General features: G+C 50.6%; 53 non-coding genes across 53 annotated transcripts; all 53 read left to right on the top strand.

The window, feature by feature from the left end:
* Positions 1 to 137: 137 nt before the first annotated feature.
* On the top strand, positions 138 to 256 carry LOC145083606 (5S ribosomal RNA). The gene has a single exon (XR_013698074.1). It is a non-coding gene; the product is annotated as a 5S ribosomal RNA (ribosomal RNA).
* A 218-nt stretch (positions 257 to 474) lies between these two features.
* LOC145085410 (5S ribosomal RNA) lies at positions 475 to 593 on the top strand. Its single transcript, XR_013699809.1, has one exon. It is a non-coding gene; the product is annotated as a 5S ribosomal RNA (ribosomal RNA).
* Positions 594 to 811: 218 nt separating this feature from the next.
* LOC145083607 (5S ribosomal RNA) lies at positions 812 to 930 on the top strand. The gene has a single exon (XR_013698075.1). It is a non-coding gene; the product is annotated as a 5S ribosomal RNA (ribosomal RNA).
* A 219-nt stretch (positions 931 to 1,149) lies between these two features.
* Positions 1,150 to 1,268, top strand: LOC145085230 (5S ribosomal RNA). Its single transcript, XR_013699640.1, has one exon. It is a non-coding gene; the product is annotated as a 5S ribosomal RNA (ribosomal RNA).
* A 218-nt stretch (positions 1,269 to 1,486) lies between these two features.
* Positions 1,487 to 1,605, top strand: LOC145081629 (5S ribosomal RNA). Its single transcript, XR_013696177.1, has one exon. It is a non-coding gene; the product is annotated as a 5S ribosomal RNA (ribosomal RNA).
* Positions 1,606 to 1,823: 218 nt separating this feature from the next.
* Positions 1,824 to 1,942, top strand: LOC145083608 (5S ribosomal RNA). Its single transcript, XR_013698076.1, has one exon. It is a non-coding gene; the product is annotated as a 5S ribosomal RNA (ribosomal RNA).
* Positions 1,943 to 2,160: 218 nt separating this feature from the next.
* LOC145081630 (5S ribosomal RNA) lies at positions 2,161 to 2,279 on the top strand. Its single transcript, XR_013696178.1, has one exon. It is a non-coding gene; the product is annotated as a 5S ribosomal RNA (ribosomal RNA).
* A 220-nt stretch (positions 2,280 to 2,499) lies between these two features.
* On the top strand, positions 2,500 to 2,618 carry LOC145085231 (5S ribosomal RNA). The gene has a single exon (XR_013699641.1). It is a non-coding gene; the product is annotated as a 5S ribosomal RNA (ribosomal RNA).
* Positions 2,619 to 2,837: 219 nt separating this feature from the next.
* LOC145083609 (5S ribosomal RNA) lies at positions 2,838 to 2,956 on the top strand. The gene has a single exon (XR_013698077.1). It is a non-coding gene; the product is annotated as a 5S ribosomal RNA (ribosomal RNA).
* A 219-nt stretch (positions 2,957 to 3,175) lies between these two features.
* LOC145085232 (5S ribosomal RNA) lies at positions 3,176 to 3,294 on the top strand. Its single transcript, XR_013699642.1, has one exon. It is a non-coding gene; the product is annotated as a 5S ribosomal RNA (ribosomal RNA).
* A 218-nt stretch (positions 3,295 to 3,512) lies between these two features.
* Positions 3,513 to 3,631, top strand: LOC145081866 (5S ribosomal RNA). Its single transcript, XR_013696408.1, has one exon. It is a non-coding gene; the product is annotated as a 5S ribosomal RNA (ribosomal RNA).
* A 221-nt stretch (positions 3,632 to 3,852) lies between these two features.
* Positions 3,853 to 3,971, top strand: LOC145073388 (5S ribosomal RNA). The gene has a single exon (XR_013691336.1). It is a non-coding gene; the product is annotated as a 5S ribosomal RNA (ribosomal RNA).
* A 218-nt stretch (positions 3,972 to 4,189) lies between these two features.
* Positions 4,190 to 4,308, top strand: LOC145083610 (5S ribosomal RNA). Its single transcript, XR_013698078.1, has one exon. It is a non-coding gene; the product is annotated as a 5S ribosomal RNA (ribosomal RNA).
* A 218-nt stretch (positions 4,309 to 4,526) lies between these two features.
* On the top strand, positions 4,527 to 4,645 carry LOC145073395 (5S ribosomal RNA). Its single transcript, XR_013691339.1, has one exon. It is a non-coding gene; the product is annotated as a 5S ribosomal RNA (ribosomal RNA).
* A 220-nt stretch (positions 4,646 to 4,865) lies between these two features.
* On the top strand, positions 4,866 to 4,984 carry LOC145081632 (5S ribosomal RNA). Its single transcript, XR_013696180.1, has one exon. It is a non-coding gene; the product is annotated as a 5S ribosomal RNA (ribosomal RNA).
* A 220-nt stretch (positions 4,985 to 5,204) lies between these two features.
* Positions 5,205 to 5,323, top strand: LOC145081633 (5S ribosomal RNA). Its single transcript, XR_013696181.1, has one exon. It is a non-coding gene; the product is annotated as a 5S ribosomal RNA (ribosomal RNA).
* Positions 5,324 to 5,541: 218 nt separating this feature from the next.
* Positions 5,542 to 5,660, top strand: LOC145073402 (5S ribosomal RNA). The gene has a single exon (XR_013691343.1). It is a non-coding gene; the product is annotated as a 5S ribosomal RNA (ribosomal RNA).
* Positions 5,661 to 5,879: 219 nt separating this feature from the next.
* On the top strand, positions 5,880 to 5,998 carry LOC145073417 (5S ribosomal RNA). The gene has a single exon (XR_013691345.1). It is a non-coding gene; the product is annotated as a 5S ribosomal RNA (ribosomal RNA).
* Positions 5,999 to 6,215: 217 nt separating this feature from the next.
* On the top strand, positions 6,216 to 6,334 carry LOC145083611 (5S ribosomal RNA). Its single transcript, XR_013698079.1, has one exon. It is a non-coding gene; the product is annotated as a 5S ribosomal RNA (ribosomal RNA).
* A 219-nt stretch (positions 6,335 to 6,553) lies between these two features.
* Positions 6,554 to 6,672, top strand: LOC145085233 (5S ribosomal RNA). The gene has a single exon (XR_013699643.1). It is a non-coding gene; the product is annotated as a 5S ribosomal RNA (ribosomal RNA).
* Positions 6,673 to 6,890: 218 nt separating this feature from the next.
* On the top strand, positions 6,891 to 7,009 carry LOC145081634 (5S ribosomal RNA). The gene has a single exon (XR_013696182.1). It is a non-coding gene; the product is annotated as a 5S ribosomal RNA (ribosomal RNA).
* A 218-nt stretch (positions 7,010 to 7,227) lies between these two features.
* LOC145081636 (5S ribosomal RNA) lies at positions 7,228 to 7,346 on the top strand. The gene has a single exon (XR_013696183.1). It is a non-coding gene; the product is annotated as a 5S ribosomal RNA (ribosomal RNA).
* A 217-nt stretch (positions 7,347 to 7,563) lies between these two features.
* On the top strand, positions 7,564 to 7,682 carry LOC145085234 (5S ribosomal RNA). Its single transcript, XR_013699644.1, has one exon. It is a non-coding gene; the product is annotated as a 5S ribosomal RNA (ribosomal RNA).
* A 219-nt stretch (positions 7,683 to 7,901) lies between these two features.
* Positions 7,902 to 8,020, top strand: LOC145085631 (5S ribosomal RNA). Its single transcript, XR_013700024.1, has one exon. It is a non-coding gene; the product is annotated as a 5S ribosomal RNA (ribosomal RNA).
* A 219-nt stretch (positions 8,021 to 8,239) lies between these two features.
* Positions 8,240 to 8,358, top strand: LOC145083612 (5S ribosomal RNA). The gene has a single exon (XR_013698080.1). It is a non-coding gene; the product is annotated as a 5S ribosomal RNA (ribosomal RNA).
* Positions 8,359 to 8,575: 217 nt separating this feature from the next.
* LOC145085235 (5S ribosomal RNA) lies at positions 8,576 to 8,694 on the top strand. The gene has a single exon (XR_013699645.1). It is a non-coding gene; the product is annotated as a 5S ribosomal RNA (ribosomal RNA).
* Positions 8,695 to 8,912: 218 nt separating this feature from the next.
* LOC145084844 (5S ribosomal RNA) lies at positions 8,913 to 9,031 on the top strand. The gene has a single exon (XR_013699271.1). It is a non-coding gene; the product is annotated as a 5S ribosomal RNA (ribosomal RNA).
* Positions 9,032 to 9,250: 219 nt separating this feature from the next.
* Positions 9,251 to 9,369, top strand: LOC145085633 (5S ribosomal RNA). Its single transcript, XR_013700026.1, has one exon. It is a non-coding gene; the product is annotated as a 5S ribosomal RNA (ribosomal RNA).
* Positions 9,370 to 9,588: 219 nt separating this feature from the next.
* LOC145084843 (5S ribosomal RNA) lies at positions 9,589 to 9,707 on the top strand. The gene has a single exon (XR_013699270.1). It is a non-coding gene; the product is annotated as a 5S ribosomal RNA (ribosomal RNA).
* Positions 9,708 to 9,925: 218 nt separating this feature from the next.
* On the top strand, positions 9,926 to 10,044 carry LOC145085411 (5S ribosomal RNA). The gene has a single exon (XR_013699810.1). It is a non-coding gene; the product is annotated as a 5S ribosomal RNA (ribosomal RNA).
* A 218-nt stretch (positions 10,045 to 10,262) lies between these two features.
* LOC145083613 (5S ribosomal RNA) lies at positions 10,263 to 10,381 on the top strand. The gene has a single exon (XR_013698081.1). It is a non-coding gene; the product is annotated as a 5S ribosomal RNA (ribosomal RNA).
* A 218-nt stretch (positions 10,382 to 10,599) lies between these two features.
* LOC145085720 (5S ribosomal RNA) lies at positions 10,600 to 10,718 on the top strand. The gene has a single exon (XR_013700110.1). It is a non-coding gene; the product is annotated as a 5S ribosomal RNA (ribosomal RNA).
* Positions 10,719 to 10,936: 218 nt separating this feature from the next.
* LOC145084882 (5S ribosomal RNA) lies at positions 10,937 to 11,055 on the top strand. Its single transcript, XR_013699307.1, has one exon. It is a non-coding gene; the product is annotated as a 5S ribosomal RNA (ribosomal RNA).
* A 218-nt stretch (positions 11,056 to 11,273) lies between these two features.
* On the top strand, positions 11,274 to 11,392 carry LOC145083615 (5S ribosomal RNA). The gene has a single exon (XR_013698084.1). It is a non-coding gene; the product is annotated as a 5S ribosomal RNA (ribosomal RNA).
* A 218-nt stretch (positions 11,393 to 11,610) lies between these two features.
* Positions 11,611 to 11,729, top strand: LOC145081637 (5S ribosomal RNA). The gene has a single exon (XR_013696184.1). It is a non-coding gene; the product is annotated as a 5S ribosomal RNA (ribosomal RNA).
* A 219-nt stretch (positions 11,730 to 11,948) lies between these two features.
* LOC145085236 (5S ribosomal RNA) lies at positions 11,949 to 12,067 on the top strand. The gene has a single exon (XR_013699646.1). It is a non-coding gene; the product is annotated as a 5S ribosomal RNA (ribosomal RNA).
* Positions 12,068 to 12,285: 218 nt separating this feature from the next.
* On the top strand, positions 12,286 to 12,404 carry LOC145083616 (5S ribosomal RNA). Its single transcript, XR_013698085.1, has one exon. It is a non-coding gene; the product is annotated as a 5S ribosomal RNA (ribosomal RNA).
* Positions 12,405 to 12,622: 218 nt separating this feature from the next.
* On the top strand, positions 12,623 to 12,741 carry LOC145081639 (5S ribosomal RNA). Its single transcript, XR_013696186.1, has one exon. It is a non-coding gene; the product is annotated as a 5S ribosomal RNA (ribosomal RNA).
* Positions 12,742 to 12,961: 220 nt separating this feature from the next.
* Positions 12,962 to 13,080, top strand: LOC145073418 (5S ribosomal RNA). The gene has a single exon (XR_013691358.1). It is a non-coding gene; the product is annotated as a 5S ribosomal RNA (ribosomal RNA).
* Positions 13,081 to 13,298: 218 nt separating this feature from the next.
* Positions 13,299 to 13,417, top strand: LOC145083617 (5S ribosomal RNA). The gene has a single exon (XR_013698086.1). It is a non-coding gene; the product is annotated as a 5S ribosomal RNA (ribosomal RNA).
* Positions 13,418 to 13,636: 219 nt separating this feature from the next.
* LOC145076834 (5S ribosomal RNA) lies at positions 13,637 to 13,755 on the top strand. Its single transcript, XR_013692819.1, has one exon. It is a non-coding gene; the product is annotated as a 5S ribosomal RNA (ribosomal RNA).
* Positions 13,756 to 13,973: 218 nt separating this feature from the next.
* Positions 13,974 to 14,092, top strand: LOC145081640 (5S ribosomal RNA). The gene has a single exon (XR_013696187.1). It is a non-coding gene; the product is annotated as a 5S ribosomal RNA (ribosomal RNA).
* Positions 14,093 to 14,312: 220 nt separating this feature from the next.
* Positions 14,313 to 14,431, top strand: LOC145073424 (5S ribosomal RNA). Its single transcript, XR_013691359.1, has one exon. It is a non-coding gene; the product is annotated as a 5S ribosomal RNA (ribosomal RNA).
* A 218-nt stretch (positions 14,432 to 14,649) lies between these two features.
* On the top strand, positions 14,650 to 14,768 carry LOC145083618 (5S ribosomal RNA). The gene has a single exon (XR_013698087.1). It is a non-coding gene; the product is annotated as a 5S ribosomal RNA (ribosomal RNA).
* A 218-nt stretch (positions 14,769 to 14,986) lies between these two features.
* LOC145083619 (5S ribosomal RNA) lies at positions 14,987 to 15,105 on the top strand. The gene has a single exon (XR_013698088.1). It is a non-coding gene; the product is annotated as a 5S ribosomal RNA (ribosomal RNA).
* A 218-nt stretch (positions 15,106 to 15,323) lies between these two features.
* LOC145081641 (5S ribosomal RNA) lies at positions 15,324 to 15,442 on the top strand. The gene has a single exon (XR_013696188.1). It is a non-coding gene; the product is annotated as a 5S ribosomal RNA (ribosomal RNA).
* A 219-nt stretch (positions 15,443 to 15,661) lies between these two features.
* LOC145085238 (5S ribosomal RNA) lies at positions 15,662 to 15,780 on the top strand. Its single transcript, XR_013699648.1, has one exon. It is a non-coding gene; the product is annotated as a 5S ribosomal RNA (ribosomal RNA).
* Positions 15,781 to 15,998: 218 nt separating this feature from the next.
* LOC145083621 (5S ribosomal RNA) lies at positions 15,999 to 16,117 on the top strand. The gene has a single exon (XR_013698089.1). It is a non-coding gene; the product is annotated as a 5S ribosomal RNA (ribosomal RNA).
* A 218-nt stretch (positions 16,118 to 16,335) lies between these two features.
* Positions 16,336 to 16,454, top strand: LOC145085240 (5S ribosomal RNA). Its single transcript, XR_013699649.1, has one exon. It is a non-coding gene; the product is annotated as a 5S ribosomal RNA (ribosomal RNA).
* Positions 16,455 to 16,672: 218 nt separating this feature from the next.
* LOC145081642 (5S ribosomal RNA) lies at positions 16,673 to 16,791 on the top strand. Its single transcript, XR_013696189.1, has one exon. It is a non-coding gene; the product is annotated as a 5S ribosomal RNA (ribosomal RNA).
* Positions 16,792 to 17,012: 221 nt separating this feature from the next.
* On the top strand, positions 17,013 to 17,131 carry LOC145073431 (5S ribosomal RNA). The gene has a single exon (XR_013691360.1). It is a non-coding gene; the product is annotated as a 5S ribosomal RNA (ribosomal RNA).
* Positions 17,132 to 17,349: 218 nt separating this feature from the next.
* On the top strand, positions 17,350 to 17,468 carry LOC145083622 (5S ribosomal RNA). The gene has a single exon (XR_013698090.1). It is a non-coding gene; the product is annotated as a 5S ribosomal RNA (ribosomal RNA).
* A 219-nt stretch (positions 17,469 to 17,687) lies between these two features.
* On the top strand, positions 17,688 to 17,806 carry LOC145076841 (5S ribosomal RNA). The gene has a single exon (XR_013692823.1). It is a non-coding gene; the product is annotated as a 5S ribosomal RNA (ribosomal RNA).
* The last annotated feature ends 204 nt before the right edge of the window (positions 17,807 to 18,010 follow it).

Consider the following 18,010-nt stretch of genomic DNA (forward strand, 5'->3'; position numbering starts at 1 on the left):
ATCCGGTTCATCGTTGATTGTTTCCGCGTTTCCCGAACGGAGCCGATCCCTCACGTGGGTCCCACGCCTCGCGTACGAAAGCAAACGACGTTCTGCGTCTTGTAAGACATAAAAACAATAAGCATGGATAGTATTTCGGGTGCGATCATACCAGCACTAATGCACCGGATCCCATCAGAACTCTGCAGTTAAGCGTGCTTGGGCGAGAGTAGTACTAGGATGGGTGACCCCCTGGGAAGTCCTCGTGTTGCACCCCCTTTTTCGTTGCCCGTTTGCGTTTTTTTAGGTTTTAGGTGCGTTTTTTTTTTCTTTCTTGCTATGTCTATGCTCGGGCGGCATCCGGTTCATCGTTGATTGTTTCCGCGTTTCCCGAACGGAGCCGATCCCTCACGTGGGTCCCACGCCTCGCGTTCGAAAGCAAACGACGTTCTGCGTCTTGTAAGACATAAAAACAATAAGCATGGATAGTATTTCGGGTGCGATCATACCAGCACTAATGCACCGGATCCCATCACAACTCCGCAGTTAAGCGTGCTTGGGCGAGAGTAGTACTAGAATGGGTGACCCCCTGGGAAGTCCTCGTGTTGCACCCCCTTTTTCGTTGCCCGTTTGCGTTTTTTTAGGTTTTAGGTGCGTTTTTTTTTTCTTTCTTGCTATGTCTATGCTCGGGCGGCATCCGGTTCATCGTTGATTGTTTCCGCGTTTCCCGAACGGAGCCGATCCCTCACGTGGGTCCCACGCCTCGCGTACGAAAGCAAACGACGTTCTGCGTCTTGTAAGACATAAAAACAATAAGCATGGATAGTATTTCGGGTGCGATCATACCAGCACTAATGCACCGGATCCCATCAGAACTCTGCAGTTAAGCGTGCTTGGGCGAGAGTAGTACTAGGATGGGTGACCCCCTGGGAAGTCCTCGTGTTGCACCCCCTTTTTCGTTGCCCGTTTGCGTTTTTTTAGGTTTTAGGTGCGTTTTTTTTTTTCTTTCTTGCTATGTCTATGCTCGGGCGGCATCCGGTTCATCGTTGATTGTTTCCGCGTTTCCCGAACGGAGCCGATCCCTCACGTGGGTCCCACGCCTCGCGTTCGAAAGCAAACGACGTTCTGCGTCTTGTAAGACATAAAAACAATAAGCATGGATAGTATTTCGGGTGCGATCATACCAGCACTAATGCACCGGATCCCATCACAACTCCGCAGTTAAGCGTGCTTGGGCGAGAGTAGTACTAGGATGGGTGACCCCCTGGGAAGTCCTCGTGTTGCACCCCCTTTTTCGTTGCCCGTTTGCGTTTTTTTAGGTTTTAGGTGCGTTTTTTTTTTCTTTCTTGCTATGTCGATGCTCGGGCGGCATCCGGTTCATCGTTGATTGTTTCCGCGTTTCCCGAACGGAGCCGATCCCTCACGTGGGTCCCACGCCTCGCGTACGAAAGCAAACGACGTTCTGCGTCTTGTAAGACATAAAAACAATAAGCATGAATAGTATTTCGGGTGCGATCATACCAGCACTAATGCACCGGATCCCATCAGAACTCCGCAGTTAAGCGTGCTTGGGCGAGAGTAGTACTAGGATGGGTGACCCCCTGGGAAGTCCTCGTGTTGCACCCCCTTTTTCGTTGCCCGTTTGCGTTTTTTTAGGTTTTAGGTGCGTTTTTTTTTTCTTTCTTGCTATGTCGATGCTCGGGCGGCATCCGGTTCATCGTTGATTGTTTCCGCGTTTCCCGAACGGAGCCGATCCCTCACGTGGGTCCCACGCCTCGCGTTCGAAAGCAAACGACGTTCTGCGTCTTGTAAGACATAAAAACAATAAGCATGGATAGTATTTCGGGTGCGATCATACCAGCACTAATGCACCGGATCCCATCAGAACTCTGCAGTTAAGCGTGCTTGGGCGAGAGTAGTACTAGGATGGGTGACCCCCTGGGAAGTCCTCGTGTTGCACCCCCTTTTTCGTTGCCCGTTTGCGTTTTTTTAGGTTTTAGGTGCGTTTTTTTTTTCTTTCTTGCTATGTCGATGCTCGGGCGGCATCCGGTTCATCGTTGATTGTTTCCGCGTTTCCCGAACGGAGCCGATCCCTCACGTGGGTCCCACGCCTCGCGTACGAAAGCAAACGACGTTCTGCGTCTTGTAAGACATAAAAACAATAAGCATGGATAGTATTTCGGGTGCGATCATACCAGCACTAATGCACCGGATCCCATCAGAACTCCGCAGTTAAGCGTGCTTGGGCGAGAGTAGTACTAGGATGGGTGACCCCCTGGGAAGTCCTCGTGTTGCACCCCCTTTTTCGTTGCCCGTTTGCGTTTTTTTAGGTTTTAGGTGCGTTTTTTTTTTTTCTTTCTTGCTATGTCGATGCTCGGGCGGCATCCGGTTCATCGTTGATTGTTTCCGCGTTTCCCGAACGGAGCCGATCCCTCACGTGGGTCCCACGCCTCGCGTTCGAAAGCAAACGACGTTCTGCGTCTTGTAAGACATAAAAACAATAAGCATGGATAGTATTTCGGGTGCGATCATACCAGCACTAATGCACCGGATCCCATCACAACTCCGCAGTTAAGCGTGCTTGGGCGAGAGTAGTACTAGGATGGGTGACCCCCTGGGAAGTCCTCGTGTTGCACCCCCTTTTTCGTTGCCCGTTTGCGTTTTTTTAGGTTTTAGGTGCGTTTTTTTTTTTCTTTCTTGCTATGTCTATGCTCGGGCGGCATCCGGTTCATCGTTGATTGTTTCCGCGTTTCCCGAACGGAGCCGATCCCTCACGTGGGTCCCACGCCTCGCGTACGAAAGCAAACGACGTTCTGCGTCTTGTAAGACATAAAAACAATAAGCATGGATAGTATTTCGGGTGCGATCATACCAGCACTAATGCACCGGATCCCATCAGAACTCTGCAGTTAAGCGTGCTTGGGCGAGAGTAGTACTAGGATGGGTGACCCCCTGGGAAGTCCTCGTGTTGCACCCCCTTTTTCGTTGCCCGTTTGCGTTTTTTTAGGTTTTAGGTGCGTTTTTTTTTTTCTTTCTTGCTATGTCTATGCTCGGGCGGCATCCGGTTCATCGTTGATTGTTTCCGCGTTTCCCGAACGGAGCCGATCCCTCACGTGGGTCCCACGCCTCGCGTTCGAAAGCAAACGACGTTCTGCGTCTTGTAAGACATAAAAACAATAAGCATGGATAGTATTTCGGGTGCGATCATACCAGCACTAATGCACCGGATCCCATCACAACTCCGCAGTTAAGCGTGCTTGGGCGAGAGTAGTACTAGGATGGGTGACCCCCTGGGAAGTCCTCGTGTTGCACCCCCTTTTTCGTTGCCCGTTTGCGTTTTTTTAGGTTTTAGGTGCGTTTTTTTTTTCTTTCTTGCTATGTCGATGCTCGGGCGGCATCCGGTTCATCGTTGATTGTTTCCGCGTTTCCCGAACGGAGCCGATCCCTCACGTGGGTCCCACGCCTCGCGTACGAAAGCAAACGACGTTCTGCGTCTTGTAAGACATAAAAACAATAAGCATGGATAGTATTTCGGGTGCGATCATACCAGCACTAATGCACCGGATCCCATCAGAACTCCGCAGTTAAGCGTGCTTGGGCGAGAGTAGTACTAGGATGGGTGACCCCCTGGGAAGTTCTCGTGTTGCACCCCCTTTTTCGTTGCCCGTTTGCGTTTTTTTAGGTTTTAGGTGCGTTTTTTTTTTTTTCTTTCTTGCTATGTCGATGCTCGGGCGGCATCCGGTTCATCGTTGATTGTTTCCGCGTTTCCCGAACGGAGCCGATCCCTCACGTGGGTCCCACGCCTCGCGTTCGAAAGCAAACGACGTTCTGCGTCTTGTAAGACATAAAAACAATAAGCATGGATAGTATTTCGGGTGCGATCATACAAGCACTAATGCACCGGATCCCATCACAACTCCGCAGTTAAGCGTGCTTGGGCGAGAGTAGTACTAGGATGGGTGACCCCCTGGGAAGTCCTCGTGTTGCACCCCCTTTTTCGTTGCCCGTTTGCGTTTTTTTAGGTTTTAGGTGCGTTTTTTTTTTCTTTCTTGCTATGTCTATGCTCGGGCGGCATCCGGTTCATCGTTGATTGTTTCCGCGTTTCCCGAACGGAGCCGATCCCTCACGTGGGTCCCACGCCTCGCGTACGAAAGCAAACGACGTTCTGCGTCTTGTAAGACATAAAAACAATAAGCATGGATAGTATTTCGGGTGCGATCATACCAGCACTAATGCACCGGATCCCATCAGAACTCTGCAGTTAAGCGTGCTTGGGCGAGAGTAGTACTAGGATGGGTGACCCCCTGGGAAGTCCTCGTGTTGCACCCCCTTTTTCGTTGCCCGTTTGCGTTTTTTTAGGTTTTAGGTGCGTTTTTTTTTTCTTTCTTGCTATGTCTATGCTCGGGCGGCATCCGGTTCATCGTTGATTGTTTCCGCGTTTCCCGAACGGAGCCGATCCCTCACGTGGGTCCCACGCCTCGCGTTCGAAAGCAAACGACGTTCTGCGTCTTGTAAGACATAAAAACAATAAGCATGGATAGTATTTCGGGTGCGATCATACAAGCACTAATGCACCGGATCCCATCACAACTCCGCAGTTAAGCGTGCTTGGGCGAGAGTAGTACTAGGATGGGTGACCCCCTGGGAAGTCCTCGTGTTGCACCCCCTTTTTCGTTGCCCGTTTGCGTTTTTTTAGGTTTTAGGTGCGTTTTTTTTTTTTCTTTCTTGCTATGTCGATGCTCGGGCGGCATCCGGTTCATCGTTGATTGTTTCCGCGTTTCCCGAACGGAGCCGATCCCTCACGTGGGTCCCACGCCTCGCGTTCGAAAGCAAACGACGTTCTGCGTCTTGTAAGACATAAAAACAATAAGCATGGATAGTATTTCGGGTGCGATCATACCAGCACTAATGCACCGGATCCCATCAGAACTCCGCAGTTAAGCGTGCTTGGGCGAGAGTAGTACTAGGATGGGTGACCCCCTGGGAAGTCCTCGTGTTGCACCCCCTTTTTCGTTGCCCGTTTGCGTTTTTTTAGGTTTTAGGTGCGTTTTTTTTTTTTCTTTCTTGCTATGTCGATGCTCGGGCGGCATCCGGTTCATCGTTGATTGTTTCCGCGTTTCCCGAACGGAGCCGATCCCTCACGTGGGTCCCACGCCTCGCGTTCGAAAGCAAACGACGTTCTGCGTCTTGTAAGACATAAAAACAATAAGCATGGATAGTATTTCGGGTGCGATCATACCAGCACTAATGCACCGGATCCCATCAGAACTCCGCAGTTAAGCGTGCTTGGGCGAGAGTAGTACTAGGATGGGTGACCCCCTGGGAAGTCCTCGTGTTGCACCCCCTTTTTCGTTGCCCGTTTGCGTTTTTTTAGGTTTTAGGTGCGTTTTTTTTTTCTTTCTTGCTATGTCGATGCTCGGGCGGCATCCGGTTCATCGTTGATTGTTTCCGCGTTTCCCGAACGGAGCCGATCCCTCACGTGGGTCCCACGCCTCGCGTTCGAAAGCAAACGACGTTCTGCGTCTTGTAAGACATAAAAACAATAAGCATGGATAGTATTTCGGGTGCGATCATACAAGCACTAATGCACCGGATCCCATCACAACTCCGCAGTTAAGCGTGCTTGGGCGAGAGTAGTACTAGGATGGGTGACCCCCTGGGAAGTCCTCGTGTTGCACCCCCTTTTTCGTTGCCCGTTTGCGTTTTTTTAGGTTTTAGGTGCGTTTTTTTTTTTCTTTCTTGCTATGTCGATGCTCGGGCGGCATCCGGTTCATCGTTGATTGTTTCCGCGTTTCCCGAACGGAGCCGATCCCTCACGTGGGTCCCACGCCTCGCGTTCGAAAGCAAACGACGTTCTGCGTCTTGTAAGACATAAAAACAATAAGCATGGATAGTATTTCGGGTGCGATCATACAAGCACTAATGCACCGGATCCCATCACAACTCCGCAGTTAAGCGTGCTTGGGCGAGAGTAGTACTAGGATGGGTGACCCCCTGGGAAGTCCTCGTGTTGCACCCCCTTTTTCGTTGCCCGTTTGCGTTTTTTTAGGTTTTAGGTGCGTTTTTTTTTCTTTCTTGCTATGTCTATGCTCGGGCGGCATCCGGTTCATCGTTGATTGTTTCCGCGTTTCCCGAACGGAGCCGATCCCTCACGTGGGTCCCACGCCTCGCGTACGAAAGCAAACGACGTTCTGCGTCTTGTAAGACATAAAAACAATAAGCATGGATAGTATTTCGGGTGCGATCATACCAGCACTAATGCACCGGATCCCATCAGAACTCTGCAGTTAAGCGTGCTTGGGCGAGAGTAGTACTAGGATGGGTGACCCCCTGGGAAGTCCTCGTGTTGCACCCCCTTTTTCGTTGCCCGTTTGCGTTTTTTTAGGTTTTAGGTGCGTTTTTTTTTTTCTTTCTTGCTATGTCTATGCTCGGGCGGCATCCGGTTCATCGTTGATTGTTTCCGCGTTTCCCGAACGGAGCCGATCCCTCACGTGGGTCCCACGCCTCGCGTTCGAAAGCAAACGACGTTCTGCGTCTTGTAAGACATAAAAACAATAAGCATGGATAGTATTTCGGGTGCGATCATACCAGCACTAATGCACCGGATCCCATCACAACTCCGCAGTTAAGCGTGCTTGGGCGAGAGTAGTACTAGGATGGGTGACCCCCTGGGAAGTCCTCGTGTTGCACCCCCTTTTTCGTTGCCCGTTTGCGTTTTTTTAGGTTTTAGGTGCGTTTTTTTTTTCTTTCTTGCTATGTCGATGCTCGGGCGGCATCCGGTTCATCGTTGATTGTTTCCGCGTTTCCCGAACGGAGCCGATCCCTCACGTGGGTCCCACGCCTCGCGTACGAAAGCAAACGACGTTCTGCGTCTTGTAAGACATAAAAACAATAAGCATGGATAGTATTTCGGGTGCGATCATACCAGCACTAATGCACCGGATCCCATCAGAACTCCGCAGTTAAGCGTGCTTGGGCGAGAGTAGTACTAGGATGGGTGACCCCCTGGGAAGTCCTCGTGTTGCACCCCCTTTTTCGTTGCCCGTTTGCGTTTTTTTAGGTTTTAGGTGCGTTTTTTTTTTCTTTCTTGCTATGTCTATGCTCGGGCGGCATCCGGTTCATCGTTGATTGTTTCCGCGTTTCCCGAACGGAGCCGATCCCTCACGTGGGTCCCACGCCTCGCGTACGAAAGCAAACGACGTTCTGCGTCTTGTAAGACATAAAAACAATAAGCATGGATAGTATTTCGGGTGCGATCATACCAGCACTAATGCACCGGATCCCATCAGAACTCCGCAGTTAAGCGTGCTTGGGCGAGAGTAGTACTAGGATGGGTGACCCCCTGGGAAGTCCTCGTGTTGCACCCCCTTTTTCGTTGCCCGTTTGCGTTTTTTAGGTTTTAGGTGCGTTTTTTTTTTCTTTCTTGCTATGTCGATGCTCGGGCGGCATCCGGTTCATCGTTGATTGTTTCCGCGTTTCCCGAACGGAGCCGATCCCTCACGTGGGTCCCACGCCTCGCGTACGAAAGCAAACGACGTTCTGCGTCTTGTAAGACATAAAAACAATAAGCATGGATAGTATTTCGGGTGCGATCATACCAGCACTAATGCACCGGATCCCATCACAACTCCGCAGTTAAGCGTGCTTGGGCGAGAGTAGTACTAGGATGGGTGACCCCCTGGGAAGTCCTCGTGTTGCACCCCTTTTTTCGTTGCCCGTTTGCGTTTTTTTAGGTTTTAGGTGCGTTTTTTTTTTTCTTTCTTCCTATGTCGATGCTCGGGCGGCATCCGGTTCATCGTTGATTGTTTCCGCGTTTCCCGAACGGAGCCGATCCCTCACGTGGGTCCCACGCCTCGCGTTCGAAAGCAAACGACGTTCTGCGTCTTGTAAGACATAAAAACAATAAGCATGGATAGTATTTCGGGTGCGATCATACCAGCACTAATGCGCCGGATCCCATCACAACTCCGCAGTTAAGCGTGCTTGGGCGAGAGTAGTACTAGAATGGGTGACCCCCTGGGAAGTCCTCGTGTTGCACCCCCTTTTTCGTTGCCCGTTTGCGTTTTTTTAGGTTTTAGGTGCGTTTTTTTTTTTCTTTCTTGCTATGTCTATGCTCGGGCGGCATCCGGTTCATCGTTGATTGTTTCCGCGTTTCCCGAACGGAGCCGATCCCTCACGTGGGTCCCACGCCTCGCGTACGAAAGCAAACGACGTTCTGCGTCTTGTAAGACATAAAAACAATAAGCATGGATAGTATTTCGGGTGCGATCATACCAGCACTAATGCACCGGATCCCATCAGAACTCTGCAGTTAAGCGTGCTTGGGCGAGAGTAGTACTAGGATGGGTGACCCCCTGGGAAGTCCTCGTGTTGCACCCCCTTTTTCGTTGCCCGTTTGCGTTTTTTTAGGTTTTAGGTGCGTTTTTTTTTCTTTCTTGCTATGTCTATGCTCGGGCGGCATCAGGTTCATCGTTGATTGTTTCCGCGTTTCCCGAACGGAGCCGATCCCTCACGTGGGTCCCACGCCTCGCGTTCGAAAGCAAACGACGTTCTGCGTCTTGTAAGACATAAAAACAATAAGCATGGATAGTATTTCGGGTGCGATCATACCAGCACTAATGCACCGGATCCCATCACAACTCCGCAGTTAAGCGTGCTTGGGCGAGAGTAGTACTAGGATGGGTGACCCCCTGGGAAGTCCTCGTGTTGCACCCCCTTTTTCGTTGCCCGTTTGCGTTTTTTTAGGTTTTAGGTGCGTTTTTTTTTTCTTTCTTGCTATGTCGATGCTCGGGCGGCATCCGGTTCATCGTTGATTGTTTCCGCGTTTCCCGAACGGAGCCGATCCCTCACGTGGGTCCCACGCCTCGCGTACGAAAGCAAACGACGTTCTGCGTCTTGTAAGACATAAAAACAATAAGCATGGATAGTATTTCGGGTGCGATCGTACCAGCACTAATGCACCGGATCCCATCAGAACTCTGCAGTTAAGCGTGCTTGGGCGAGAGTAGTACTAGGATGGGTGACCCCCTGGGAAGTCCTCGTGTTGCACCCCTTTTTTCGTTGCCCGTTTGCGTTTTTTTAGGTTTTAGGTGCGTTTTTTTTTTTCTTTCTTCCTATGTCGATGCTCGGGCGGCATCCGGTTCATCGTTGATTGTTTCCGCGTTTCCCGAACGGAGCCGATCCCTCACGTGGGTCCCACGCCTCGCGTTCGAAAGCAAACGACGTTCTGCGTCTTGTAAGACATAAAAACAATAAGCATGGATAGTATTTCGGGTGCGATCATACCAGCACTAATGCGCCGGATCCCATCACAACTCCGCAGTTAAGCGTGCTTGGGCGAGAGTAGTACTAGAATGGGTGACCCCCTGGGAAGTCCTCGTGTTGCACCCCCTTTTTCGTTGCCCGTTTGCGTTTTTTTAGGTTTTAGGTGCGTTTTTTTTTTTCTTTCTTGCTATGTCTATGCTCGGGCGGCATCCGGTTCATCGTTGATTGTTTCCGCGTTTCCCGAACGGAGCCGATCCCTCACGTGGGTCCCACGCCTCGCGTACGAAAGCAAACGACGTTCTGCGTCTTGTAAGACATAAAAACAATAAGCATGGATAGTATTTCGGGTGCGATCATACCAGCACTAATGCACCGGATCCCATCAGAACTCTGCAGTTAAGCGTGCTTGGGCGAGAGTAGTACTAGGATGGGTGACCCCCTTGGAAGTCCTCGTGTTGCACCCCCTTTTTCGTTGCCCGTTTGCGTTTTTTTAGGTTTTAGGTGCGTTTTTTTTTTCTTTCTTGCTATGTCTATGCTCGGGCGGCATCCGGTTCATCGTTGATTGTTTCCGCGTTTCCCGAACGGAGCCGATCCCTCACGTGGGTCCCACGCCTCGCGTTCGAAAGCAAACGACGTTCTGCGTCTTGTAAGACATAAAAACAATAAGCATGGATAGTATTTCGGGTGCGATCATACCAGCACTAATGCACCGGATCCCATCACAACTCCGCAGTTAAGCGTGCTTGGGCGAGAGTAGTACTAGAATGGGTGACCCCCTGGGAAGTCCTCGTGTTGCACCCCCTTTTTCGTTGCCCGTTTGCGTTTTTTTAGGTTTTAGGTGCGTTTTTTTTTTCTTTCTTGCTATGTCTATGCTCGGGCGGCATCCGGTTCATCGTTGATTGTTTCCGCGTTTCCCGAACGGAGCCGATCCCTCACGTGGGTCCCACGCCTCGCGTACGAAAGCAAACGACGTTCTGCGTCTTGTAAGACATAAAAACAATAAGCATGGATAGTATTTCGGGTGCGATCATACCAGCACTAATGCACCGGATCCCATCAGAACTCTGCAGTTAAGCGTGCTTGGGCGAGAGTAGTACTAGGATGGGTGACCCCCTGGGAAGTCCTCGTGTTGCACCCCCTTTTTCGTTGCCCGTTTGCGTTTTTTTAGGTTTTAGGTGCGTTTTTTTTTTCTTTCTTGCTATGTCTATGCTCGGGCGGCATCAGGTTCATCGTTGATTGTTTCCGCGTTTCCCGAACGGAGCCGATCCCTCACGTGGGTCCCACGCCTCGCGTTCGAAAGCAAACGACGTTCTGCGTCTTGTAAGACATAAAAACAATAAGCATGGATAGTATTTCGGGTGCGATCATACCAGCACTAATGCACCGGATCCCATCACAACTCCGCAGTTAAGCGTGCTTGGGCGAGAGTAGTACTAGGATGGGTGACCCCCTGGGTAGTCCTCGTGTTGCACCCCCTTTTTCGTTGCCCGTTTGCGTTTTTTTAGGTTTTAGGTGCGTTTTTTTTTTCTTTCTTGCTATGTCGATGCTCGGGCGGCATCCGGTTCATCGTTGATTGTTTCCGCGTTTCCCGAACGGAGCCGATCCCTCACGTGGGTCCCACGCCTCGCGTACGAAAGCAAACGACGTTCTGCGTCTTGTAAGACATAAAAACAATAAGCATGGATAGTATTTCGGGTGCGATCGTACCAGCACTAATGCACCGGATCCCATCAGAACTCCGCAGATAAGCGTGCTTGGGCGAGAGTAGTACTAGGATGGGTGACCCCCTGGGAAGTCCTCGTGTTGCACCCCCTTTTTCGTTGCCCGTTTGCGTTTTTTTAGGTTTTAGGTGCGTTTTTTTTTTCTTTCTTGCTATGTCGATGCTCGGGCGGCATCCGGTTCATCGTTGATTGTTTCCGCGTTTCCCGAACGGAGCCGATCCCTCACGTGGGTCCCACGCCTCGCGTTCGAAAGCAAACGACGTTCTGCGTCTTGTAAGACATAAAAACAATAAGCATGGATAGTATTTCGGGTGCGATCATACCAGCACTAATGCACCGGATCCCATCAGAACTCTGCAGTTAAGCGTGCTTGGGCGAGAGTAGTACTAGGATGGGTGACCCCCTGGGAAGTCCTCGTGTTGCACCCCCTTTTTCGTTGCCCGTTTGCGTTTTTTTAGGTTTTAGGTGCGTTTTTTTTTTCTTTCTTGCTATGTCGATGCTCGGGCGGCATCCGGTTCATCGTTGATTGTTTCCGCGTTTCCCGAACGGAGCCGATCCCTCACGTGGGTCCCACGCCTCGCGTACGAAAGCAAACGACGTTCTGCGTCTTGTAAGACATAAAAACAATAAGCATGGATAGTATTTCGGGTGCGATCATACCAGCACTAATGCACCGGATCCCATCAGAACTCCGCAGTTAAGCGTGCTTGGGCGAGAGTAGTACTAGGATGGGTGACCCCCTGGGAAGTCCTCGTGTTGCACCCCCTTTTTCGTTGCCCGTTTGCGTTTTTTTAGGTTTTAGGTGCGTTTTTTTTTTTCTTTCTTGCTATGTCGATGCTCGGGCGGCATCCGGTTCATCGTTGATTGTTTCCGCGTTTCCCGAACGGAGCCGATCCCTCACGTGGGTCCCACGCCTCGCGTTCGAAAGCAAACGACGTTCTGCGTCTTGTAAGACATAAAAACAATAAGCATGGATAGTATTTCGGGTGCGATCATACCAGCACTAATGCACCGGATCCCATCACAACTCCGCAGTTAAGCGTGCTTGGGCGAGAGTAGTACTAGGATGGGTGACCCCCTGGGAAGTCCTCGTGTTGCACCCCCTTTTTCGTTGCCCGTTTGCGTTTTTTTAGGTTTTAGGTGCGTTTTTTTTTTCTTTCTTGCTATGTCTATGCTCGGGCGGCATCCGGTTCATCGTTGATTGTTTCCGCGTTTCCCGAACGGAGCCGATCCCTCACGTGGGTCCCACGCCTCGCGTACGAAAGCAAACGACGTTCTGCGTCTTGTAAGACATAAAAACAATAAGCATGGATAGTATTTCGGGTGCGATCATACCAGCACTAATGCACCGGATCCCATCAGAACTCTGCAGTTAAGCGTGCTTGGGCGAGAGTAGTACTAGGATGGGTGACCCCCTGGGAAGTCCTCGTGTTGCACCCCCTTTTTCGTTGCCCGTTTGCGTTTTTTTAGGTTTTAGGTGCGTTTTTTTTTTCTTTCTTGCTATGTCTATGCTCGGGCGGCATCCGGTTCATCGTTGATTGTTTCCGCGTTTCCCGAACGGAGCCGATCCCTCACGTGGGTCCCACGCCTCGCGTTCGAAAGCAAACGACGTTCTGCGTCTTGTAAGACATAAAAACAATAAGCATGGATAGTATTTCGGGTGCGATCATACCAGCACTAATGCACCGGATCCCATCAGAACTCCGCAGTTAAGCGTGCTTGGGCGAGAGTAGTACTAGGATGGGTGACCCCCTGGGAAGTCCTCGTGTTGCACCCCCTTTTTCGTTGCCCGTTTGCGTTTTTTTAGGTTTTAGGTGCGTTTTTTTTTTTTCTTTCTTGCTATGTCGATGCTCGGGCGGCATCCGGTTCATCGTTGATTGTTTCCGCGTTTCCCGAACGGAGCCGATCCCTCACGTGGGTCCCACGCCTCGCGTTCGAAAGCAAACGACGTTCTGCGTCTTGTAAGACATAAAAACAATAAGCATGGATAGTATTTCGGGTGCGATCATACAAGCACTAATGCACCGGATCCCATCACAACTCCGCAGTTAAGCGTGCTTGGGCGAGAGTAGTACTAGGATGGGTGACCCCCTGGGAAGTCCTCGTGTTGCACCCCCTTTTTCGTTGCCCGTTTGCGTTTTTTTAGGTTTTAGGTGCGTTTTTTTTTTCTTTCTTGCTATGTCTATGCTCGGGCGGCATCCGGTTCATCGTTGATTGTTTCCGCGTTTCCCGAACGGAGCCGATCCCTCACGTGGGTCCCACGCCTCGCGTACGAAAGCAAACGACGTTCTGCGTCTTGTAAGACATAAAAACAATAAGCATGGATAGTATTTCGGGTGCGATCATACCAGCACTAATGCACCGGATCCCATCAGAACTCTGCAGTTAAGCGTGCTTGGGCGAGAGTAGTACTAGGATGGGTGACCCCCTGGGAAGTCCTCGTGTTGCACCCCCTTTTTCGTTGCCCGTTTGCGTTTTTTTAGGTTTTAGGTGCGTTTTTTTTTTTCTTTCTTGCTATGTCTATGCTCGGGCGGCATCCGGTTCATCGTTGATTGTTTCCGCGTTTCCCGAACGGAGCCGATCCCTCACGTGGGTCCCACGCCTCGCGTTCGAAAGCAAACGACGTTCTGCGTCTTGTAAGACATAAAAACAATAAGCATGGATAGTATTTCGGGTGCGATCATACCAGCACTAATGCACCGGATCCCATCACAACTCCGCAATTAAGCGTGCTTTGGCGAGAGTAGTACTAGGATGGGTGACCCCCTGGGAAGTCCTCGTGTTGCACCCCCTTTTTCGTTGCCCGTTTGCGTTTTTTTAGGTTTTAGGTGCGTTTTTTTTTTCTTTCTTGCTATGTCGATGCTCGGGCGGCATCCGGTTCATCGTTGATTGTTTCCGCGTTTCCCGAACGGAGCCGATCCCTCACGTGGGTCCCACGCCTCGCGTACGAAAGCAAACGACGTTCTGCGTCTTGTAAGACATAAAAACAATAAGCATGGATAGTATTTCGGGTGCGATCATACCAGCACTAATGCACCGGATCCCATCAGAACTCCGCAGTTAAGCGTGCTTGGGCGAGAGTAGTACTAGGATGGGTGACCCCCTGGGAAGTCCTCGTGTTGCACCCCCTTTTTCGTTGCCCGTTTGCGTTTTTTTAGGTTTTAGGTGCGTTTTTTTTTTTTCTTTCTTGCTATGTCGATGCTCGGGCGGCATCCGGTTCATCGTTGATTGTTTCCGCGTTTCCCGAACGGAGCCGATCCCTCACGTGGGTCCCACGCCTCGCGTTCGAAAGCAAACGACGTTCTGCGTCTTGTAAGACATAAAAACAATAAGCATGGATAGTATTTCGGGTGCGATCATACAAGCACTAATGCACCGGATCCCATCACAACTCCGCAGTTAAGCGTGCTTGGGCGAGAGTAGTACTAGGATGGGTGACCCCCTGGGAAGTCCTCGTGTTGCACCCCCTTTTTCGTTGCCCGTTTGCGTTTTTTTAGGTTTTAGGTGCGTTTTTTTTTTCTTTCTTGCTATGTCTATGCTCGGGCGGCATCCGGTTCATCGTTGATTGTTTCCGCGTTTCCCGAACGGAGCCGATCCCTCACGTGGGTCCCACGCCTCGCGTACGAAAGCAAACGACGTTCTGCGTCTTGTAAGACATAAAAACAATAAGCATGGATAGTATTTCGGGTGCGATCATACCAGCACTAATGCACCGGATCCCATCAGAACTCTGCAGTTAAGCGTGCTTGGGCGAGAGTAGTACTAGGATGGGTGACCCCCTGGGAAGTCCTCGTGTTGCACCCCCTTTTTCGTTGCCCGTTTGCGTTTTTTTAGGTTTTAGGTGCGTTTTTTTTTTCTTTCTTGCTATGTCTATGCTCGGGCGGCATCCAGTTCATCGTTGATTGTTTCCGCGTTTCCCGAACGGAGCCGATCCCTCACGTGGGTCCCACGCCTCGCGTTCGAAAGCAAACGACGTTCTGCGTCTTGTAAGACATAAAAACAATAAGCATGGATAGTATTTCGGGTGCGATCATACCAGCACTAATGCACCGGATCCCATCAGAACTCTGCAGTTAAGCGTGCTTGGGCGAGAGTAGTACTAGGATGGGTGACCCCCTGGGAAGTCCTCGTGTTGCACCCCCTTTTTCGTTGCCCGTTTGCGTTTTTTTAGGTTTTAGGTGCGTTTTTTTTTTCTTTCTTGCTATGTCGATGCTCGGGCGGCATCCGGTTCATCGTTGATTGTTTCCGCGTTTCCCGAACGGAGCCGATCCCTCACGTGGGTCCCACGCCTCGCGTACGAAAGCAAACGACGTTCTGCGTCTTGTAAGACATAAAAACAATAAGCATGGATAGTATTTCGGGTGCGATCATACCAGCACTAATGCACCGGATCCCATCAGAACTCCGCAGTTAAGCGTGCTTGGGCGAGAGTAGTACTAGGATGGGTGACCCCCTGGGAAGTCCTCGTGTTGCACCCCCTTTTTCGTTGCCCGTTTGCGTTTTTTTAGGTTTTAGGTGCGTTTTTTTTTTTCTTTCTTGCTATGTCGATGCTCGGGCGGCATCCGGTTCATCGTTGATTGTTTCCGCGTTTCCCGAACGGAGCCGATCCCTCACGTGGGTCCCACGCCTCGCGTTCGAAAGCAAACGACGTTCTGCGTCTTGTAAGACATAAAAACAATAAGCATGGATAGTATTTCGGGTGCGATCATACCAGCACTAATGCACCGGATCCCATCACAACTCCGCAGTTAAGCGTGCTTGGGCGAGAGTAGTACTAGGATGGGTGACCCCCTGGGAAGTCCTCGTGTTGCACCCCCTTTTTCGTTGCCCGTTTGCGTTTTTTTAGGTTTTAGGTGCGTTTTTTTTTTCTTTCTTGCTATGTCTATGCTCGGGCGGCATCCGGTTCATCGTTGATTGTTTCCGCGTTTCCCGAACGGAGCCGATCCCTCACGTGGGTCCCACGCCTCGCGTACGAAAGCAAACGACGTTCTGCGTCTTGTAAGACATAAAAACAATAAGCATGGATAGTATTTCGGGTGCGATCATACCAGCACTAATGCACCGGATCCCATCAGAACTCTGCAGTTAAGCGTGCTTGGGCGAGAGTAGTACTAGGATGGGTGACCCCCTGGGAAGTCCTCGTGTTGCACCCCCTTTTTCGTTGCCCGTTTGCGTTTTTTTAGGTTTTAGGTGCGTTTTTTTTTTCTTTCTTGCTATGTCTATGCTCGGGCGGCATCCGGTTCATCGTTGATTGTTTCCGCGTTTCCCGAACGGAGCCGATCCCTCACGTGGGTCCCACGCCTCGCGTTCGAAAGCAAACGACGTTCTGCGTCTTGTAAGACATAAAAACAATAAGCATGGATAGTATTTCGGGTGCGATCATACCAGCACTAATGCACCGGATCCCATCACAACTCCGCAGTTAAGCGTGCTTGGGCGAGAGTAGTACTAGGATGGGTGACCCCCTGGGAAGTCCTCGTGTTGCACCCCCTTTTTCGTTGCCCGTTTGCGTTTTTTTAGGTTTTAGGTGCGTTTTTTTTTTCTTTCTTGCTATGTCGATGCTCGGGCGGCATCCGGTTCATCGTTGATTGTTTCCGCGTTTCCCGAACGGAGCCGATCCCTCACGTGGGTCCCACGCCTCGCGTACGAAAGCAAACGACGTTCTGCGTCTTGTAAGACATAAAAACAATAAGCATGGATAGTATTTCGGGTGCGATCATACCAGCACTAATGCACCGGATCCCATCAGAACTCCGCAGTTAAGCGTGCTTGGGCGAGAGTAGTACTAGGATGGGTGACCCCCTGGGAAGTCCTCGTGTTGCACCCCCTTTTTCGTTGCCCGTTTGCGTTTTTTTAGGTTTTAGGTGCGTTTTTTTTTTTTTCTTTCTTGCTATGTCGATGCTCGGGCGGCATCCGGTTCATCGTTGATTGTTTCCGCGTTTCCCGAACGGAGCCGATCCCTCACGTGGGTCCCACGCCTCGCGTTCGAAAGCAAACGACGTTCTGCGTCTTGTAAGACATAAAAACAATAAGCATGGATAGTATTTCGGGTGCGATCATACAAGCACTAATGCACCGGATCCCATCACAACTCCGCAGTTAAGCGTGCTTGGGCGAGAGTAGTACTAGGATGGGTGACCCCCTGGGAAGTCCTCGTGTTGCACCCCCTTTTTCGTTGCCCGTTTGCGTTTTTTTAGGTTTTAGGTGCGTTTTTTTTTTCTTTCTTGCTATGTCTATGCTCGGGCGGCATCCGGTTCATCGTTGATTGTTTCCGCGTTTCCCGAACGGAGCCGATCCCTCACGTGGGTCCCACGCCTCGCGTACGAAAGCAAACGACGTTCTGCGTCTTGTAAGACATAAAAACAATAAGCATGGATAGTATTTCGGGTGCGATCATACCAGCACTAATGCACCGGATCCCATCAGAACTCTGCAGTTAAGCGTGCTTGGGCGAGAGTAGTACTAGGATGGGTGACCCCCTGGGAAGTCCTCGTGTTGCACCCCCTTTTTCGTTGCCCGTTTGCGTTTTTTTAGGTTTTAGGTGCGTTTTTTTTTTTCTTTCTTGCTATGTCTATGCTCGGGCGGCATCCGGTTCATCGTTGATTGTTTCCGCGTTTCCCGAACGGAGCCGATCCCTCACGTGGGTCCCACGCCTCGCGTTCGAAAGCAAACGACGTTCTGCGTCTTGTAAGACATAAAAACAATAAGCATGGATAGTATTTCGGGTGCGATCATACCAGCACTAATGCACCGGATCCCATCACAACTCCGCAATTAAGCGTGCTTTGGCGAGAGTAGTACTAGGATGGGTGACCCCCTGGGAAGTCCTCGTGTTGCACCCCCTTTTTCGTTGCCCGTTTGCGTTTTTTTAGGTTTTAGGTGCGTTTTTTTTTTCTTTCTTGCTATGTCGATGCTCGGGCGGCATCCGGTTCATCGTTGATTGTTTCCGCGTTTCCCGAACGGAGCCGATCCCTCACGTGGGTCCCACGCCTCGCGTACGAAAGCAAACGACGTTCTGCGTCTTGTAAGACATAAAAACAATAAGC

Source organism: Lactuca serriola, chromosome 1 (assembly GCF_051521515.1).
Source record: "Lactuca serriola cultivar US96UC23 chromosome 1, Lser_US96UC23_V15, whole genome shotgun sequence".
Taxonomy (NCBI): domain Eukaryota; kingdom Viridiplantae; phylum Streptophyta; class Magnoliopsida; order Asterales; family Asteraceae; genus Lactuca; species Lactuca serriola.